General features: G+C 40.1%; 1 non-coding gene across 1 annotated transcript; it reads right to left on the minus strand.

Annotated features, from left to right (window-relative positions):
• Positions 1-902: 902 nt before the first annotated feature.
• LOC128294646 (small nucleolar RNA R71) lies at positions 903-1,009 on the minus strand. The gene has a single exon (XR_008284954.1). It is a non-coding gene; the product is annotated as a small nucleolar RNA R71 (small nucleolar RNA).
• Between the last annotated feature and the right edge of the window lie 16,080 nt (positions 1,010-17,089).

Below are 17,089 nucleotides of genomic sequence, written 5' to 3' on the forward strand. Positions count from 1 at the left end.
CGTGCATTAGAACTCCTTGTTTTATTTTTAATCATTTACTTAGTTCTTAAATAGTTTTCGACCATCTTTTAAAGCTCAATTATTTTTACCTCACCAAAGTGTTTTACAATTAATTTCATAAATAGTTCTTTTACAGTCCCTGTAGGTACGATAACTCGACATTTACTTATCACTTTATTACTTGTTGCGATTGTGTACACTTGCACATTTTTTTCTGTCGTTCCAAGTTTTTGGCGCCGTTGCCGGGGACTGTTTCAAAAAGTCATTATTTTTGAATTTGTTAGTTTTACATTTTGGTTTATTTTTCTGTTTAATTTTTAACTTAACTAATTTTTCTGTGCTTATTTCAGGTGTTTATGAGTATTGACCGAATTATTGACCTACTCCCTGTAGACCGTGAGATTAAACAAACTTTCCGACAGCGAAGAAGACAAGTGAACCAGAGAATGACTGAAGGAATGAATTTTGAGAATATGAATCAAGGAAATGGAGCAAACCTTGCTCAAAATCCTATCCTGATTGCTGATGATAGGGATAGAGCCTTGAGACAATATGCAGTTCCTGTTTTTAATGATCTTAATCTAGGTATTAAGAGACCCAAAATTGAGGCACAACAATTTGAGCTGAAGCCAGTCATGTTCCAGATGCTTGAAACAGTAGGCCAATTCAGTGGAATGCCTACAGAAGATTCTCATCTTCATTTAAGACTATTTATAGAGGTGAGCGTCTCTTTCAAATTAGCTGGAGTTTTTGAAGATGCATTACGATTGAAGCTATCCCCGTTCTCACTAAGGGACAGAGCTCGAGCCTGGTTGAATTCATTGCTACCAAACTCAATTTCTACATGGCAAGAGTTAGCTGAAAGATTCCTCATGAAGTATTTCCCTCATAGTAAGAATGCTAAGTTGAGGAACGAGATCACTGCTTTCCAACAAATGGATGATGAGTCCTTGTATGAGGCATGGAAACGATACAAAGAGCTATTACGGAAATGCCCTTATCATGAAATCCCACATTGCATCCAACTTGAAACATTTTATAATGGTCTTAATGCTTACACAAGAATGGTAGTGGACGCTTCTACTAATGGTGCTATCCTTTCTAAGTCCTATAATGAGGCTTACGAAATCATCAAGAGGAACGCAGTAACAATTATCATGGCCAACTAATCGAGTCGCGTCAGGAAGACGAGTCACTGGAATACATGAAGTGGACGCTCTTACTTCACTCGCATCTCATGTATCTTCAATATCCTTAATGCTTAAGAATCTCACCACTAATGGGTCTAACAGTTTTGTAGCCCAACCACCTCACCAATTTGAGAGTGTAGCCTGTGTTTATTGTGGGGAGGGACATTTGTTTGACGAATGTCCATCAAACCCTGAATCCGTATATTACATGGGTAACCAGAACCAAAACCGAGGAAGGCAAGGACTGCAATCCAACTTCTACAACCTATCGTGGCAAAACCACCCAAATTTTTCCTGAAGCAACCAAGAGGCTGGGACCAGTAACAACTACGCTCAACCTAGACCGACTCAGCCACCTATTTTTTTCCAACAAGCTCAGAAACCAGCTCAGGCCGAATCATCCAATAGCTTAGAGAATTTATTGAAGGCATACATGGAAAAAAACGATGCCACTCTAAGGAATTTGGAGAATCAAGTGGGCCAGCTGGCTATTGAACTCAGGAACTAACCACAAGGTACTTTAACTAGTGATACGGAGAATCCGAGGAATCTAGGGAAGGAGCATTGCAAAGCATTGACATTGAGGAGCGAAAAGACAGTAGAGCCCAACACTATCGAAGCTGAAAAGGAGCCAGCTGATGCTCAAGACTTAGAGGAAGTTCAACCGAGTGTTGAAATTCCAGTTGCACAAGAACTAGAATCTGAAAAACCTGACAAAGTAATTCCAAAACCAGTTAATTCCGATCAACTAACAAAGAAACCACCACCACCACCCTCAAAGACTTCAGAAGCAAAAGCAGGAAATTCAATTCAAGAAATTTCTAGACGTACTCAAGCAACTTCACATCAACATCCCGTTGGTTGAAGCACTTGAACAAATGCCGAACTACGTCAAGTTTATGAAAGATATCCTGTAAAAAAAATGAAGACTTGTAGACTTTGAGACGGTAGCTCTAACGAAGGAATGCAATGCATATCTTCAAGATAAACTACCCCCAAAGCTGAAGGATCCTGGATGTTTTACCATACCTTGAAACATTGGAGCAACATATTGTGGTAAGGCTTTATGTGACTTAGGTGCTAGTACTAACTTTATGCCTATGTCAATATTTAGAAAGTTGGGGATAGGTGAAGTTGGACCTACTACGGTTACACTTCAACTAGCAGATTGATCCTTAGCACATCTAGAAGGAAAAATTGAGGACGTATTGGTACGTGTATCTTCCTTGCTAATTTTGTTATCCTAGACTTTGAAGCAAACAAAGAAGTGTCGATTATCCTAGGAAGACCGTTCTTACCAACTGGAAGGACCCTTATTGATGTGCAGAAGGGTGAGCTTACGATGCGTGTTCAGGATGATCAGGTAATATTTAATGTTTTTAACTCTATGTGATTTCCTGACACAATTGATGATTGTTCTGCAGTATCTGACTTAAAGGATTCATTAGTGGAAAAGGAGCTCAACTATGTTAAGGATCCGTTGGAACAAATTTTGACATCAGATCCTCCAAATGATGAAGAGGAGGATGAATACTTAGCTTTGTTAGAAGCTAATCAAAAGGGATCCAATCCGCAATCCCACTTTGAATCTTTGGAGTTAGAGAAGAGGGAGTATGCTTAACCAAAAGTTTCAATCAAGGAACCACCTAAATTAGAACTCAAGGTATTACCTTCACATTTAAAATACGTTTATTTAGGTAATGCTTCTACTTTTCCTGTGATTGTTTCAGCAGAATTAACTACTGAGCAAGAAGAGAAACTCATCTTGGTGTTGAAATAATTCAAGAAGGCTATTGGATGGACCATAGCCGATATCCGTGGTATTAGTCCATCTGTATGCATGCACAAGATTATCCTGGAAGATGGAAAAAAAGGGACAATTGATGGACAATAAAGACTGAACCCCATTATGAAGAACATGGTGAAAAAGGAGGTTATCAAGTGGTTAGATGAGGGTATCATTTATCCCATCTCAGACAGTTCGTGGGTAAGTCTGGTCCAGTTAGTGCCAAAGAAGGGAGGTATCAGAGTCATAGAGAACGAGAATAACGAGTTGATACCAACTAGAATAGTTACAGGATGGAGGATTTGCATTGATTACCGAAAACTGAACAAAGCGACTAGGAAAGATCACTTTCCTTTGTCGTTCTTGGATCAGGTGTTGGATAGACTCGCGGGGCAAGACTATTACTATTTTATCGATGGATACTTGGCGTATAATCATATTATAGTAGCACCAGAAGATCAGCACAAGACAACGTTCACCTGCCCGTACGGTACATTTGCATTTAGACGCATGCCATTTGGTTTATGTAATGCACCTGATACATTTCAAAGATGTATGATGTCTATTTTTACTGACATGGTTGGGAAGTAGTTGGAAGTTTTTATGGATGACTTTTCAGTATTCGGTGATACTTATGATGATTGCTTAGCCAATCAAGCTAAGGTACTAAGGCGATGCGAAGAAACAAACCTAGTACTTAACTCAGAAAAGTGCCATTTCATGGAACGAGAAGGAATTGTTCTAAGGTATAGGATAACGAGACATGGATTTGAGGTAGATAAAGCGAAGGTAGATGTTATCAAGAAACTCCCACCTCCAACATCTGTAAAGGGTGTTAGGAGCTTTTTGGGCCATGCCGGGTTCTATCGAAGATTTATCAAGGACTTCTCCAAAATTGCTAAACCCTTATACAAATTATTGGGGAAGGACACGACGTTCAAGTTCGATGATGAATGCTTAAAGGCTTTCAAAGATTTGAAGAGTCGATTAGTTACGGCACCCATAATCATCACACCAGACTGGGATTTTCCATTTGAATTAATGTGTGATACAAGCGACTTCGCAATAGGGGCTGTCATGGGCCAGCGAAGGAACAAAGTTTTTCATCCCATCTACTATGCAAGCCGGACTCTTACAGGAGCTCAATTGAGCTATACGGTAATAGAAAAAGAGCTACTTGCGATTGTATTTGCTTTTGAAAAGTTTTGATCTTATCTTGTAGGTATGAAAGTAACTGTTTATAAGGACCACTCGGTAATTAAGTACTTACTTGCCAAGAAAGATGCTAAGCCAAGACTGATCCGGTGGGTGCTTCTACTTCAATAGTTCGATTTAGAAATTCAAGATCAGAAGGGAGTAGAAAACCAAGTAGCAGATCACTTGTCCAGATTGGAGTCGCAAGAAAGGAATTCACCTAGTATACCAATTCAGGAAACATTTCCAGATGAACACATACTGAAGGTAAGTCATGTCCATAGCACCCCTTGGTTTGCTGATATTTCTAACTATTTAGCTTGTGGTTTGATGCAAATCGATAAGATGTATCAACAAAGGAGAAAGTTCTTTCACGATGTGAAGTACTATTTCTGGGAAGAGCCATATTTGTTTAAAAAGTGTGCAGATCAGATGATCAGGAGATGTGTGGCAGAAGATGAAGTACAAAAGATTTTATACCATTGTCACTCATCTCTGAGTGGAGGACATTTCAGAGGTACTCGTACGGCGGCCAAAGTATTGCAAGCCGAATTCTTTTGGCCAACATTATTCAAGGATGCATATGCGTACGTAAAGAGCTGTGACCGATGTCAAAGGGTCAGAAATGTCACCAACAGAAATGAGATGCCTCAAACAAACATCAGCGAGGTAAAATTGTTCAATGTATGGGGTATTGACTTTCTTGGTCCTTTCCCTCCGTCTTTTGGTCACAAGTATATATTGGTAGCAGTAGACTATATGTCCAAGTCGGTCGAGGCTGAAGCTTATCTGACAAATGGTACTAGTGTTGTAATTAAGTTCTTGCTGAAACATGTGTTCACAAGGTTTGGAACCTCAAGAGCTATCATTAGTGATGAAGGGTCCCACTTTGTGAACAAGTGGTTAAAATTGTTATTAGACAAGCACCGAGTGAAACACAAGGTTGCAACAGCTTATCATCCGCAGATGAATGCGCAAGCTAAACTGGAAAATAAGGAAATCAAGGGGCATACTTGAGAAAGTAGTTTGCCCTAACCGATGTGATTGGTCCAAAAGGTTGGATGATGCTTTATGGGCTTACAGAGCAACATACAAGACACCTTCAGGGATGTCACCTTATAGGTTGGTCTTTGGGAAAGCATGTCATCTACCCTTAGAGTTAGAGCACAAGACTTACTGGGCTCTTCGACAACTCAACTTGGATCCTAAGCTCGCTAAAGAAAAACGGCTGCTCCAACTCAATGAGCTAGAGGAACTCCAGCTATTCTACTACGAAAATGCCAAATTACTCAATGAAAGACTTAAAAAATAGCATGACAAGCACATTTGAGTTCGAGAATTTGAAACAGGTCAGCGATTTTTGTTATTTAATTCCAGACTAAAATTCTTTCCAGGTAAGCTAAAATCACGTTGGTCCGGTCCATTTACGATTCATCATGTCTATCCATACAGAGTTGTCGAGCTCCAAGGTAAGGGAGGTAATTTTCGAGTTAACGCTCAGTGCCTGAAACACTATTGGGGAGATAAGATTGAATGAAATGAACTTTCGTTCATTTTACTGGATGTTTAAAATATTCCTTTTTAATAAATGATTTAAGGTATATTTTCGAGATTAGTATGTTTAAATAAATTCTGTCTAGGAGATTGGAACTTAAGCAGGACCACTTGTGACCCCTCCAATCTTTCTTGGGAATTGATTTTAACATAATTTTCCTAAAAATTATTCTCTAAATAAAGATTTTAACCTTTGATTTTTCAAATAAAAAGGTCAATTTTGACCCGAGTTTTAAATTGCGACTCAATTTCAAATTTTCATTAAGTATAGGGACTTAATTGAAGTATTTTTAAAATTTGGTTGCTCTTTTCGTGAATAATAAAACTAGAAGCCTCTTTTGTAAATATTTTCAAAAGGCTTCTAGAATAAATGTTTTAGTTTAAAAAGAAAGAAAAAATTGATAATTATTAATATATAATTATACCCGTTATAACATATATTAATTATTATCAATTTTAGGATTTTATTTGGTAAGTTTTAATAAAGATAATAAGATGATAATCTTTAACATATAATTATATCTATTCTAATTTATATATTAATCTTTATCAACTTAGCATAGAATTAGGATTAATTTTATTTTATCTTTGTTTAAAATAAATTAAATAGCAATTAATAATTTAATATGCACATATCTAATTATTAATTGTTGTTATTTTATATAGGATTAGAACTTAGAATTTTTATTAATTAATTTGTTTTAAGAATTCTATACTAATTCCTATTTCTCTGTAACACCCGAACCCGAGACCATTGCGTGTCGGACACGAGGGTTAACAAGCCAAGTTCACATGGTTTGCCCACCAATTTGACATTTCCAGTCAGGCTGGAAGACTGCATCACCGTCGCCTTAAAATCATATCTCGAGTTTCAAAACTCGAAACTGGTTTCGTAAATTTTTCCTGAATTTAGACTCATATATCCATCCATGGATTTATTTCTAGAATTTTGGATGGGCCAATTGGTACAGTTTATTAGTTAAAGTCACCCATGTTACAGGGATCGACTGCTCTGACCTTCGCGCGGTATAACTTGAATATCTCTCTGTACAGGGCTTTAATGCTGGTGTCGTTTGTTTCTAATGAAACTAGACTCAAAATGGAATCTGTACATATAAGGTATGTCGCCTAATTCTTTCTGGATAATTTATAGTAAATTTTAAAGTTGCGACAGGGAACCCAGAAACCGTTCTGGCCCTGTCTCACAATAGCATTAATATCTCTTAACATGTAACTCCTATGACCATTTCGTTTCTTCCATATGAAAATAGACTCATCAAGGTTAATTTACATAGCTTATTCACTATTTAATTCCATTTCTACGAATTTTGGTGATTTTTCACATTCACGTCACTGCAGCTGGCAGCATCTGTTTTAAGGTAGGTCTTACCTATTTGGTAGTCTCCATGAACCAACTAGTCTTTGCCATACATAGGTTCATATATGATCATTTTAACCATGCCAATGGCTGATCATATGACCAACATTCCCATTTCCAAGCCATAGCCACATCATGACACCAAATATATACATACAAACCACAATTATTCTAAGTTCATGTTCCCTTTTCGAGCCATTTTCGCATGGCCGTACATACTTACATCACCACATATTTAACAAACAAGGGTAGTCCTATACATGCCATTTCAAGTTCAACCAAGAATTTATACCAAACTGGGGGCTTGATAGTGTGGATGACTTCGACTTCAACGATCCCGAATCCGATTGCTATCGAGCGAAATCTAGAAAACTGAGAGCCAAAGCAGCGGAGTAAGCATTTTTATGCTTAGTAAGTCTCAAGGAATATAATCAACTCTAATTACAGCAATACATTCACATAGTTAAATGCATCATTTCATTAATGCGCATTCACATAATCATACTTACTTTACCATCCCAACTCTTATGTTCATACACAAATAACGGCTTCATTAAGGCCGATAACTCGCTCCATCATAGGAGCGGATATTCATACGCTCTTACTCCTAGCGCGCAAAGCACACACCGCACTTACCTTATCATTGGGAAATTTCACAAGTGCATTAGCTGAAATTTTCCAGCAAGCTCATAATTTTCAAATCACATACCTTCGGAGTTCATCCGGATGTCGGTACTCGTTCAATCGCCTTCGGGACATAGCCCGGTTATGGTAACCCGCACCAAGGCCAACGGACTTTACCCGGATATCACGATTTGCACAAATGCCTTGGTCTTAGCCCGGATTTAACAACTTGCACGAATGCCTTCGGTCTTAGCCCGGATATAGCTACTAGCACAATTGCCTTCGGTCTTAACCGGATATAAATTTCAGCATAATTGTCTTCGGGGCTTAGCCCGGATATCATTCAATTTCTCATGCACACATACATCAATAATCATTGGACATACATATTTCATTTTCGTTACTAAGGCTCAAACACAATTATAATCATTAGCATATTCGCCGGGACTTAGCCCGGTGGAATTCAAATACTCATACACACATGATCAATAATCATACACATCCATGTTTCATCTTACATAATTCAAGTAAGATCACTTCTTGAGGACTTACCTCGGATGTTGTCGAACGGCTTTTTTGGCTATTCGATCACCTTTTCCTTCCCTTGTCCAATTGTGGCCCTCTTAGCTCTTGAGCTAATTCAAACAAATTCAATTTATTAAAACCTCATTGTGCTTGCTTATGGCGAATATGACAAGGATTTTAAATGGTCATATGGCCACTCTTTAGCTTGAATACACAATGGTCATGCACATTTTATACTACATCAAGCAATTCAATACAATTTATTTGAGCATCAAGGAAATGCTAAGGCCTTCAATAGGCTACCCAAGGCCGAATATTCATGTACATGTTGAGGCCAATTATGCACTTAATACCTCACAAAAACAGCATGCATTTTACTAGTTAATGCTTTGCATATTGTGGCTCAAAACTTATAATATAGCATCAAGCACTTATATGTGTGCTAGGCGAATTGTGCTTGAAATTTCACAATTATTCTTCAACATCTTCTTCTTTAAACCAACTTATTCATCACTTACTTCATAGCCAAAACATCATGTGCAAACATATATATACAATATGAGCATGGCCGAATTTTCAAGGTGTCCATAGCCATCCAAAACACAAATTTTAACTAACATGCAAGAAGCATGAACCATGCTCATGAATGGCCGAATATGACAATCATGCTCCTTTTCAACTTCAATCATGATAAATCAAAAAGAAGGCTCAAATCTTGCTCAAGAGTAGACAATCCATCATTGCATGCATCATCATCAAGCTTCACACTTAGCATGCAATGGCTTTATCACCATAACAACTTTGGCCAAATACCATTTCCATGGCTTAACAAAGATTTGAGCCATGGCTAACATGCACATCAAGTTAGCAACCAAAACATGCATGAAACTCCTAACACAACCTCATACATACCTTAATCTTGATGCAAACTTGGCCAAATCTCCTTCTAGATCTCTTCCAAACCAAGCATGAAGCAAAAATCCTCCTTCTTCCTTAGTTTTGGCTCAAAGAAAGGATGAACAAAATTTTTTCTTTCCTTCTCTACAACTCACGGCAATGGGGGGATAACCACACTCACACACATTTTTTTTTCATTTTTTATCACCCATACACCTTTGTTTATTATTTCACCCTAATGCACCAACAAAACATGTTTCATGACATGTTTAGCCCATCCTCCCTTGTCATGGCCGCCACCACCTATAAAAGGGGAATTTGACATGCAAGTCCATTATTTTGCATGCATGCTTTAATTAGTCATCACACATTTCCTATCATACTTTCAAAGTTCATTACTAAGTCCTTTCTTGTGGAATTCACCCTTATAACACTAAATCAATCATCATAAAATGTCATACATGAGCACACATATTATAGGCATCAAAATAAATTTTTAATTATTTTTATGCCTCGGTTTTGTGGTCCCGAGACCACCTTCCGACTAGGGTCAATTTTGGGCTGTCACAACTCTCCCCCACTTAAGAAATTTTCGTCCCCGAAAATCTTACCGATAAATAGGTTTGGATATCGCTCTTTCATAGAGTTCTCGGTCTCCCAAGTAGCTTATTCTATCCCGTGCTTGAGCCATAACACTTTTACTAGCGGAACCCGCTTGTTTCACAACTCTTTCACTTCTCGTGATAGGATACGAATCGGTTCTTCCTCATAACTCATATTAGCTTGAATTTCAATTTCGATGGACTAATCACGTGCGATGGATCGGATCTATAGCGTCAAGCATCAAACGTGAAAGACATCGTGAACCTTTTCGAGTTCGGGGGCAAAGTCAAACGATATGCCACCGGATCGACTCGCTTTCGGATATCTCATATGGCCCAACAAACCTCGGGCTCAACTTGCCCTTACGGCCGAATCGAGTATCTTTTTCCAAGGCGATACCTTGAGGAACACTTTATCACCCACCGATACTCGATATTCTTACGCTTCAGATCCGCGCATCGACTTTCGACGATCGGAGGTTATCTTCGACTTTCACGGATTACTTTCACTTCTGCTCAGCATCCCTAATCAAATCCACCGAAAATCTTGCTTTCACCGAGCTCGGTCAAAACAATGGTGTACGGCATTTACGACCGCACAAGGCCTCGTAGGGTGCCATTTTAATACTTGATTGAAAGTCGTTGTTGTAAGCGAATTCAATCAACGGCAAATACCGCTCCCATGAACCACTAAACTCGAGGATGCAACATCTTAACATATCCTCAAGTATCTCGAATTATCCGCCGGATTGACCATCGGTTTGAGGGTGAAAGGCGGTCTTTGAAATGCAACTTGGTACCCAAAGCTTCTTGCAACTTTTTCCAAAATCGCGAGGTAAATCTCGGATCTCTATCGACACGATGGAAATAGGCACCCCATGTAATCTCACAACTGAGAAACGTACAATTCCGCTAATTTGTCCATTGAAAAATCCGACGACGGGGACAAAGTGGGCCGACTTAGTCAATCGATCTACCACGACCCAAACCGCATCCTTCTTACTTGTCGACAATGGCGGTCCGGATACAAAGTCCATTGTGACTCGATCCCATTTCCACTCGGGTATTGTGATTGGTCAAGTAATCTCAAGGCACCGATGTTCCGCTTTCACTTGTTGACATATTAAACATCTTGAAACAAAGTCGAGATGTCTCGCTTCATACCATGCCACCAAAACCGACGTTTCAAATCATTGTACATCTTCGTACTCCCGGTGGATTGCCATTCGCTACAATGGGCTTCATTGAATTATCGAAATGAGTTCAATTCTTTGGGACACACCGACGACTTTTGAACCTCAAACAATCGTCATCGTCGATTTGAAACTCCGAGTCCTTGTTCGAACACACGCAGCCCGCTTTTGCAACCAACTCGTCGTCGACTTTCTCGAGCTTCTCGAATTTGGTGTGTCAATAATGGTTTGGCTTTCAATTCAGCCACTAACACACCGTCGGATCGGACGGATAAGTGCACATTCATCGTCAGAAGTGAATAACGATTTACGACTCAAGGCATCCGCAACCATATTCGCCTTTCCCGGTGATAGTCAATGATCACTCATAATCCTTTAATACTCGAGCCAACGTCTTTGTCGCAGATTTAAGTCTCTTTGGGTCATCAAATATTTGAGACTTTTGTGATCCGAGTATACATGGCACCTTTCACCAAATAAGTAATGTCGCCAAATCTTTAAGGCGAATACGATGGCGGCCACTCGAGATCATGAGTCGGATAATTTTTCTCATGTGGCTTTAATTGCCTCGACGCATAGGCCACAACTCGACCTTCTTGCATTAATACGCTAACCTAACCCAAGTAGAGAGGCGTCGCTATAGATGACAAACTCCTTGCGGACTCGGGTTGTACTAGAATTGGGGCTTCAGTCAAATAAGTTTTCAGTTGATCGAAACCTTTTGGCATTTCTCCGTCCATTCGAACTTAACGTCCTTTTGGAGTAGCCTTCATCATCGTGGCTATCGTTGAGAAGCCTTTTACAAATCGTCGGTAATAATAAGCAAGCCCCAAAAAGTCTCGAACCTCAAGAATATTTCTGAGGCCTCCAATTAAGTATGGCTGAAATTTTATTCGGTCGACTCGAATACCGATGCAGATACCACATGACCCAAGAAGCTAACCTCTCTTAACCGTAACTCACACTTTGAACTTAGCATATAATTGCTTGTCCCGTAAAATTTGCAAAGACTAACCGTAGGTGTTCAAAGATGTTCGGTCTCATTTCTTGAATAGACCAAGATGTCATCAATGAACACGACTACTTAATCGATCCAAATATGGTCTAAAGATCCGATTCATTAAATCCATAAATACCGTAGGGCATTAGTGAGCCCAAACGGCATCACTAGGAACTCATAGTGACCATATCTCGCTCAAGGCGGTCTTGGGCACGTCCAATCTCGGATTCGCAATTGATAGTAGCCCGATCTCAAATCTATTTTCGAGAACACCGAGGCTCCTTCAGTTGATCGAACAAGTCGTCAATACGTGGCAACGGATATTTGTTCTTTATCGTCGCTTTATTAAGTCGACGATAGTCGATGCACAACCGCATGGTTCCATCCTTCTTTTCACGAACAACACCGGCGCACCCTAAGGCGAAAAACTCGGCGAGCAAAACCTCTATCCACCAATTCTTGCAACCGAGCCCAACTCCTTTAATTCCGTTGGTGCCATACGATACGGAGCTATCGAAATTGAGTGGTACCGGTACCAATTCGATGCCAAATTCTATTTCCAACAGTGGTAAACCCGCAATTCTTCGTGGAAAACATCCGGTATTCACAAACCACGGCACGAGTTCGGGTTTCTTTTCGATTCCTTGTCATCGAGCACGACGCTGTGTACGCTTCGCACTCTTTTCTTACATATTTTCGGGCCAACATTGCCGATATTACGGTGGCAACCCTTTAAGTCCGTAGACTTAACCCGAATTATCTCGTTATTCGCACCTCAAATCGATAGTCTTGCTTTTGCAATTTACGACCGCATCGTGCATGGTCAACCCATCCAAACCAAGAATAACGTCAATTCATCGAACGGCAAAAGCATCAAGTCCGCCGGAAACAAGAACCTCGAACACTAGGAGACTTTTCTTGCACACTTTGTTGACAAGCACGTAATGACCCAAGGGTTTGACACCGAATTACAAACTCGAGAGACTCAATAGGCAAAGTCTTCTTTGGATGCTAAGGTTTCACATATATAAGATGGAGTAGAACCGGGTCAATCAACGCAATCACTTTAGTATTGAAAAGGGTGAAAGCACCGTAATGACATCCGGAGAGGCAAGATCCTCAAGGCGTGCGCGATGGCATAAGTCCTCGCAGGAGCACGAGCCTCGAGATCCGATGGTAGCATCTCTAGATCCTCTCGACCGCCACCGACATTGCCCATATTTCTAGGTGGCCTACCTCGAGCAAATGGTAGCACCCGAGTTTCCACTCGACTCACATTCTGCTCAAGCTTCCTCGGGCAATCCTTCCTAAAGTGGTCGGCCGATCCACACTTATAGCAGGAGTGATCACGAAACCAACAGCTCCCGAATGCCATTTGCCACAATGTTGACACTCCGCCCTCTCTCGGCGATCATTTCCACCATTGGCGATCAAGTGACTCGTGTGGTCACATGGGGTCGATCGCGTCCTCGCCTAAAAAGCCCAAAGCGCCTCTAGACCGGTTCACATCATCTCGAAATCTCTTGATTGCTGTTGAAGAGACTTTCCGAGGACCTCTTCGAATTCTCCAGTTCCCACATCGACTTTTGTTTCTCCTTTCTAAGCTCTTCGACTTTACAAGCTTGCTCAACAAGTACTACGATCTCGTATTTCGAGAATGCCAACGAACATCCTTATATCATCATTCAGCCCATCCTCAAGCATTTACACATAATAGCTTGGACGAAATGCATTCTCGCTGTATCGCCTAAGCCTCACAAATTTTCGCTCATAGTCGGTAACCGACATAGAACCTTGCTTAAGATCAAGAAATTCCCAAGTCACTTGCTCTCTAGGTACCACGAAGTCGAGTACTCCACCAATAGTAGGTGGAATCACGAGCAAGGAGATGGTACACTTTAAGCATTCATCGGTGTACAAGATAGCTCATCGAGCACCGGATAGTGTTGTCCAACCGAAATTCAGCTCGTTCGCATCATCATCATCCGTAGCTTTAAATTCAGTGGCCCCATGTTTTCGAATCCTATCGACTGGGGGCTTACTTGACCTTATTTGGTCAGTTACCGGAGGTATTGTAGGTGCGGGGGTTGCATTTGTCGGGAATGGAGGTCGTGGGACAGCCGTGTTAGTTCGAATGTATTGATTAAACCATTCGCTCATCACACTATAAAAGGCTTGCCTAGCCTCATCATTCGGATTGCTGGCCATAGGTTGAGAGTCCGCCGGCGCTGTCCCTTGTGCGGGAGCAGGCGCCACACTCTCCACATCATCAGCTATTGCTCGGTTGGGATCGGGACCCATTGCTATAAACAAACTCAAAGTCAAATTGTCGTAAATCACCACACTATCGATTCATCATTTAATGGCATGTATAGCTAGACCCCAAACACCTCACGGTAGTCCTAGAATCGACTAAACCGTGGCTCGATACCATAAAATTGTAACACCCGAACCCGAGACCATTGCCGTGTCGGACACGAGGGGTTAACAAGCCAAGTTCACATGGTTTGCCCACCAATTTGACATTTCCAGTCAGGCTGGAAGACTGCATCACCGTCGCCTTAAAATCATATCTCGAGTTTCAAAACTCGAAACTGGTTTCGTAAATTTTTCCTGAATTTAGACTCATATATCCATCCATGGATTTATTTCTAGAATTTTGGATGGGCCAATTGGTACAGTTTATTAGTTAAAGTCACCCATGTTACAGGGATCGACTGCTCTGACCTTCGCGCGGTATAACTTGAATATCTCTCTGTACAGGGCTTTAATGCTGGTGTCGTTTGTTTCTAATGAAACTAGACTCAAAATGGAATCTGTAAATATAAGGTATGTCGCCTAATTCTTTCTGGATAATTTATAGTAAATTTTAAAGTTGCGACAGGAACCCAGAAACCGTTCTGGCCCTGTCTCACAATAGCATTAATATCTCTTAACATGTAACTCCTATGACCATTTCGTTTCTTCCATATGAAAATAGACTCATCAAGGTTAATTTACATAGCTTATTCACTATTTAATTCCATTTCTACGAATTTTGGTGATTTTTCACATTCACGTCACTGCAGCTGGCAGCATCTGTTTTAAGGTAGGTCTTACCTATTTGGTAGTCTCCATGAACCAACTAGTCTTTGCCATACATAGGTTCATATATGATCATTTTAACCATGCCAATGGCTGATCATATGACCAACATTCCCATTTCCAAGCCATAGCCACATCATGACACCAAATATATACATACAAACCACAATTATTCTAAGTTCATGTTCCTTTTCGAGCCATTTTCGCATGGCCGTATATACTTACATCACCACATATTTAACAAACAAGGGTAGTCCTATACATGCCATTTCAAGTTCAACCAAGAATTTATACCAAACTGGGGGCTTGATAGTGTGGATGACTTCGACTTCAACGATCCCGAATCCGATTGCTATCGAGCGAAATCTAGAAAACCGAGAGCCAAAGCAATGGAGTAAGCATTTTTATGCTTAGTAAGTCTCAAGGAATATAATCAACTCTAATTACAGCAATACATTCACATAGTTAAATGCATCATTTCATTAATGCGCATTCACATAATCATACTTACTTTACCATCCCAACTCTTATGTTCATACACAAATAACGGCTTCATTAAGGCCGATAACTCGCTCCATCATAGGAGCGGATATTCATACGCTCTTACTCCTAGCGCGCAGCACACACCGCACTTACCTTATCATTGGGAAATTTCACAAGTGCATTAGCTGAAATTTTCCAGCAAGCTCATAATTTTCAAATCACATACCTTCGGAGTTCATCCGGATGTCGGTATTCGCTCAATCGCCTTGGGACATAGCCCGGTTATGGTAACCCGCACCAAGGCCAACGGGACTTTACCGGATATCACGATTTGCACAAATGCCTTGGTCTTAGCCGGATTTAACAACTTGCACGAATGCCTTCGGTCTTAGCCCGGATATAGCTACTAGCACAATTGCCTTCGGTCTTAACCCGGATATAAATTTCAGCATAATTGTCTTCGGGCTTAGCCCGGATATCATTCAATTTCTCATGCACACATACATCAATAATCATTGGACATACATATTTCATTTTCGTTACTAAGGCTCAAACACAATTATAATCATTAGCATATTCGCCTTCGGGACTTAGCCCGGTGGAATTCAAATACTCATACACACATGATCAATAATCATACACATCCATGTTTCATCTTACATAATTCAAGTAAGATCACTTCTTGAGGACTTACCTCGGATGTTGTCGAACGGCTTTTTCGGCTATTCGATCACCTTTTCCTTCCCCTTGTCCAATTGTGGCCCTCTTAGCTCTTGAGCTAATTCAAACAAATTCAATTTATTAAAACCTCATTGTGCTTGCTTATGGCGAATATGACAAGGATTTTAAATGGTCATATGGCCACTCTTTAGCTTGAATACACAATGGTCATGCACATTTTATACTACATCAAGCAATTCAATACAATTTATTTGAGCATCAAGGAAATGCTAAGGCCTTCAATAGGCTACCCAAGGCCGAATATTCATGTACATGTTGAGGCCAATTATGCACTTAATACCTCACAAAACAGCATGCATTTTACTAGTTAATGCTTTGCATATTGTGGCTCAAAACTTATAATATAGCATCAAGCACTTATATGTGTGCTAGGCGAATTGTGCTTGAAATTTCACAATTATTCTTCAACATCTTCTTCTTTAAACCAACTTATTCATCACTTACTTCATAGCCAAAACATCATGTGCAAACATATATATACAATATGAGCATGGCGAATTTTCAAGGTGTCCATAGCCATCCAAAATACAAATTTTAACTAACATGCAAGAAGCATGAACCATGCTCATGAATGGCCGAATATGACAATCATGCTCCTTTTCAACTTCAATCATGATAAATCAAAAGAAGGCTCAAATCTTGCTCAAGAGTAGACAATCCATCATTGCATGCATCATCATCAAGCTTCACACTTAGCATGCAATGGCTTTATCACCATAACAACTTTGGCCAAATACCATTTCCATGGCTTAACAAAGATTTGAGCCATGGCTAACATGCACATCAAGTTAGCAACCAAAACATGCATGAAACTCCTAACACAACCTCATACATACCT

The sequence above is a fragment of the Gossypium arboreum genome, chromosome 6, assembly GCF_025698485.1.
Source record: "Gossypium arboreum isolate Shixiya-1 chromosome 6, ASM2569848v2, whole genome shotgun sequence".
Classification (NCBI taxonomy): domain Eukaryota; kingdom Viridiplantae; phylum Streptophyta; class Magnoliopsida; order Malvales; family Malvaceae; genus Gossypium; species Gossypium arboreum.